The following is a 6,000-nucleotide window of genomic DNA, read 5'->3' as shown; positions in this document are numbered from 1 at the left end:
CAGGACGGAGGGGGTGCGCCTGCCAGTGATCACACCCTAACCTTGGCCCAACGTGACTCTGTCGTCAACCCCACTCCAGTGAGCTCGCTGGGGCAGGGTGATGGTGTAGGATCGGAGTGACAGACAGCAGTAAGGTTTCAGGAATGTGCCGCTAAGAAGGGGCCGAGATGTCCTAATGCCCGGTCCTTGGGAAGGACCTCACTGCTGCTCAACACAGCATGGCGGGCCCTGGCAGATGGGAATACTCAAATTTCCCCAACCCCCAGCCTTACGTGGCACAGGCCTGGTTTGTGGGTTGGGGGGGGCGCTATATATCTGTGGAGGAAAAGTTCCACGTTTCAAACAAAACCAGTTTTCACACATCCGACACCTATGCGCCAGTCGGTTCACCTGCAGATACTCCTACTCGATTGCTCTACTGTCGTCTCCGCTGGGGGCCTGCATCCTGTGATTTTGCAGAACGCAGCCTAAAGAGCAGGAGCCTTTGAAAGTGGGTCCCGCAGCAGTGTGGTCGCACTTCTCTGAGGCTTCCTTTTAAAGCCTGGATTGGAAAAAAAAAAAAAAAGATCACGGAGAAGAGGCACAGCCCCAGGCCAAACACTGTCACACTGCGAAGGTCAAGAGAGGGTCAGGAGAAAAACGGATATTGAAAGGCCACCTGGAGAGCAGGGCTGTGCCTGGGTCTCCGTCACCCCTCCCCACCCTGCCATCTCACACCTGGGGGGCCGGGAGGCAGGATGGTGGGCGGAGACAAAGCCAAGTCTCCACTTTCCAATCACCCCAAATGCTGCTTATCAAAGGGATTTTGGCTCCTAGGTGGTAGAGCCGTAGGGAGTGCGGAACAGGGAAGGTATAATATGGCTAAAAGCTGCTTTAATAAAGCACAGGGCTGGGTCTGAGCTTCACTCTCCATAAATCAAAGGGCGACACCACAGCTCTCTCTGAAGACCAACAAGACAGGGCATTGTGGGGCTGGGGCGGCTCTTAAATCGAATCGACAGCTCTTTGAGCAAAAATACAGCCGTGACTGGAGGACTGGAGGTGCTGCATGCTGGAAAATATCCTAAGGAGCACGCACATTCCCAGGTGATAAGAATGCTGAATGGTTCGGAGCCGAGAAGCCTTGGAAAACTATTAGCCAGAGAAGCAAGATAACCTGTTGAAATTATGGCCCTGCACTTTACTGCTCTTAATAAATTTCCTGGCAGCCTCTTTCCACCTTGGAGTCCTGGTCTGTTTATACCTTTAGTAGTTGGGGGAATTAAGTCATCAAAGTTTCATCTACCTGTCTGACCTCAGCCAGAAGTACAACTTATTTGCCTGGATACCTTTCAAAACTGCTGTCTACATAGATTATAATTTAATATATAGTGGAACTAACACAAGGCTGCCTGTTTGAGTCTCAAATGTCAAAATCTGCATTTACACGTTCTGAATTTTCTTCAACGTTGCACACATTTTAGATAGTAATCACCATGGAGGCCTTGAAGAATTAAAAGAAATTGCCCTGAGATTTGCTTTTGATCTCCATGGGGGCAGCAAGGAGAATCTTGGGCCCAGAGCTGGATTTACTAGCCACTTCACTAGCCACAGCTGTTCTTAGTCTCTCCAGGCCTCAGTTTTCTCAAATCTGTAAAATGGGGTTAGTGTGCCCACTTTGCTGATGTGAAGAAGAAATGAGATGAATGTAGGGAAAGCAACAGTCACTGCTCCCGGACACTCAGTAAATATTAGCTCTCTCCTCTTCAGTAAGAGCTGCTGATTTGCTGAATTTTCCCAGTTCGGTTGGCATGGTGCTTCATCTGGGCTTGTTTTATGTAAACACTCTTTTGTGGAGTGATTCCCCCCCCAACCACCCCACCAAGTGCCTAAGTCCCTGGAGTCCCTAAGTCGCTTATTCTTGTAGGGTCTGAAATCCCAAAGGCAAGTTACTGATTCATTTAAGGCTCTGCTTTCTCACGGAGTTTGAGGATTAAACAAGATAAATTATGAAAATCATTTAGGCCAGGATCTGGCACTTGCTAAGCACTGAATAATATTAGTCATTATTAGTATCAACCTCCCGCCCTCCCACCCCCATCACACAACCTATGTTCCTCCTTGCCCCCAAATCACACATGGTTGGAGGGTTCCTGTCTCTGTGCGGATGCTTGCGTTCTTTTCTGTAGCTGGAAAGCCAATACCCTTCCTTGCCGGGCCTGTTGACATTCTTCTCAGCCTTTTAGGCCACTTCCATAAAACTTAGACAATCCCGTCCACGCCCAAAGTCAGAAGTCAGGCTTTCCTGGCAGTGCACACTTCCTGCGAGCGCTCAGCATGGGCGGCCTTGGGTTTTGATCCTTTGTGCACACGCGGGTCCTCGCAGGCAGAATCCGAGCCCTGTCCGCATCTGGGATCCTCTGCAGCGTTTTACCATGTTTCACCGGAAGCAGCTGTTGGGCTACGATCGAAACTCACTTTGTTTTGTACGTCTCATTTCAGGGATGAGGCAGAGGAGCTACGAAGTCCAGGGTTGTTAGGTTTCAGTGAAAACTAGTTTTCTATGGTGTCGCACACTCATGATCGTGCAGCCGACTTAGGTGTTTGGCCTTGTCTGGTGAGGGGTGGGCGCAAGCAGCCAGATGAAGCTTCAGCAGAAAGGGTGATAAGTGAATGTTGAACATTGATGGCTTAAGCATCTCTCCTCTTCCAGAGGACAGGGCCACGCCTGATGACCTCTGAGAGGCTGGTGATTAGGAAGGCACAGGTATGATGTACACCGGGCCACAGGCCCTGGAAGGAGCTTTTCATGCAAGTGGGCGAGTCACCCGCCCACCACTGCAAAGCAGAGAGCCCACTCAGGAGGCGGCCACCCAGTGCCTGGAACATAGGACGTTCCCCCAAAATAGTTCATGAATAAAGAGCACGTCAGCTTTCTCCTTTGGGTGGCCCTCAGTTACCTGGTTGGCTTCTTCATGCCTCAGTTTCTCTAGGTGTAAAATAAGTATGAACCCGATGTTCTCTGACTACTCGAGAGGCAAAAATGACTGTGATCATGAAACATTCAGCATGCACTGTAAACAGTAATTAGTGAGAATAAACATGGCCGCGAACAAAGAAATCTCAATTGTCAAGACGCTTACAAAGTAATCTCTGGTTTCTTTGGAGACGCCGAAAGAGCGTTCATTAAATTTTTATTTCAGTACCATTGTATGTAGGACTCAGTTTCCTTACGGAAAGTCAGGGAGCCCTCCAGGTCCCCACCTACAGTTGTTGAAAGGAACAAGTTATGCAAAACACTTGCCTAAAATCTCAGGAATTACACAATAATAATAGTAATCATCTGTCACGAAAAGTATTTCTGTCTTAGTACGTTGCAAGTAATACATTTTCTCTTTACTTAAGTCTCTCTTTACTCTCTAAATAATGCATTACCTATTGCATTTACAATTTCCTAGCCCGCTTCGTGTTTTAAATTAGACTCTGGCTTGTCCACATGAGCCAACACCTTTTACCTCAGGAATCATACTGGGCGATCTTTAACAACAGGACTTGGAGATTTACGGTTTGGGCTGCAAGGTGGAACATCAGAAGTGCACAGCAATTCAGAAAAGAACCCTCACACCTCATTTCTTCATTCAAATGAATTCAGCAAATATTTCTCAAGCACCGAGTCAGAGCCAGGCAATGTGTTACAAATACGATACTCTTCGGAAGGCCACACAGACATGGAAACTAATCATCATCATAGAGGTAGTAACAGTTTTATTGAGGATCTGCAGAAAGTATCTCGGTAACATTCGGGATGGAATTACCTAGAGTGGCTCGGGAGGAGGGCCGCGGCGGGAGTCTTGGTGAGGTTGGCTGCAGATAACTGAGTCCCTTCTAGCAGACCGAAAGGGACTTCGGGTGGGAAGTTAGGTGCTTGCAGAATTCTTTGAAAGGCTGGAGAAGCCAGCTCTAGGCAGACCTTCTAAAGATTATTTATTTATTTATTTATTTGACAGAGATAGAGACAGCCAGCGAGAGAGGGAACACAAGCAGGGGGAGTGGGAGAGGAAGAAGCAGGCTCCCAGCGGAGGTGCCCGATGTGGGACTTGATCCCGGAACGCCGGGATCACGCCCTGAGCCGAAGGCAGACGCCTAACGACTGAGCTACCCAGGCGCCCCTAGGCAGACCTTCTAGAAGGACAGAGCTGGCTCACTGCGGAAGTTGCGAACTTTTCGAAGATCAGAAGACGTCCCGACTGTTGGCACAGAATCACGTTGCCCCAGCTGGATTCGGTGCTCACACGACACATGACCCTCACACAGCCTCTCAACCCCCAGGAAGCTAGGGGCCAGACATTCTTGCAGGAAATCAAATGCCTCTGTTACCCTGTGTGCCAGCAGGGCATGCCTGGTCCTCGGTTCCACCCTCTGGCGTGTTCGGCCTGATCGGTAGGAGCTGGGCCTCACATGGAACCACGGCTATGAGGCAAGGCGGGAACTGTGGCCTCCAGGGCGAGCGCCCCAGCCCTGCAGTAGGTCCTGCTACTCGAGGGTGGGGCGGATGTGAGGCAGCCAATCTCCAGTTCCTGCCTTGAAGTCTCCATAGGGAAAGAGCTGCTGGATCCGGGCCTTAGGGACGAATGAAGATCCCTAGATGAAGGGCACTTTGAGCAGCTCTGTTTATTGTGTGTTGCCATGGTACAGAGCTGGGCAATGCACACCTGGCTCAAATAAATAAAAGTAATTTGGAAATAACAGTAGCACAGGATATAAAACTGGGAGCAGCAAAACATGAAGAGGGAGGGGCACAGGGGACTGGTTCTGGAGGGCTTGGGGCTTTTGATGTTAGGCTGTAAGTAGGAGGGAGCCACAGAAAGGTTTTAAGGAGTGAGTGTGTACCTGTGTGTGTAAGAATATGGGTGTGTGTATGTGTGCGAATGTGGGGGGCAGGGATTGATTTTCCTTGACTGCAGGATATGTTCTCTCCAGTGGTATACTCGTAAATGTTGAACAATGGCCTCTTCAGAGGGGAGAGAAAGTCTCGGTTTATAGGCTCTGCTGATTTCTGTGTTGTAAATGCCTCCCACACGGGCCATGTGAAGCTACCGACATGGCCTCACTTGACATGGCGTTGGGGAGAGGTGTGGATCGTGGGCTCTCGGGAGCTGGCTTAAACTGGCTCTGGAACCCCTAATCTGTCATGTCAATTAGTTCTCAAGCCCCTAAGACATGGAGTGGTTCCATTTCACAAATGGTGAAGTCGAGGCCTAGAGAGATCAGTATTTTCACAACTGATTAGTACTTCAACCTGGTTTTATTTTTATTTATTTATTTATTATTTATTTATTTTTTAAAAAGATTTTATTTATTTATTCGACAGAGACAGAGACAGCCAGCGAGAGAAGGGAACACAAGCAGGGGGAGTGGGAGAGGAAGAAGCAGGCTCATAGTGGAGGAGCCTGATGTGGGGCTCGATCCCGGAACGCCGGGATCACACCCTGAGCCAAAGGCAGACGCTTAACCGCTGTGCCACCCAGGCGCCCCTCAACCTGGTTTTAGATCCAGGTCTGCCTGTTTCCAAAACCAATGACTTTCAACAAGACCCTGCTGCCTCTGGAGAATAGCATACGTGCTCTGATCTCCACTTCAGCTAAAGTTCTTTGGCAGGCGAGAGCTGGGACTGATACGGTAGCATGAAAGAGTTCTAGACAATATAGAAGCAAATGGGTATGTACGTGTTCCAATCAAATTTTATTTACCAATGCGGGTGCTGAATCTGTATAGTATAGAGGCGGTTTGGAAGGAAGCACGGTCAGAGGTAGGAGGAAGGCGAGAAGGCTAGTGAAGAGGCTGAGTGAGAAGCAAGAGGCTGAGCCCAGGCGGGATGTCAGGAAGCACGGACAGATTGGGTGCAATGGCTGGCCTTCCAACGCATCAGATGGGGATGGGTGGGAGGAAGGGGCAGAGTTGTAAATGGCAAGTCAAGGATCATTTCCAGGTTTCTGGTTTGTAGTGTGAACATGGTGGGGC

Source organism: Ailuropoda melanoleuca, chromosome 2 (assembly GCF_002007445.2).
Source record: "Ailuropoda melanoleuca isolate Jingjing chromosome 2, ASM200744v2, whole genome shotgun sequence".
NCBI lineage: Eukaryota > Metazoa > Chordata > Mammalia > Carnivora > Ursidae > Ailuropoda > Ailuropoda melanoleuca.
This window is presented reverse-complemented; position numbering follows the sequence as displayed.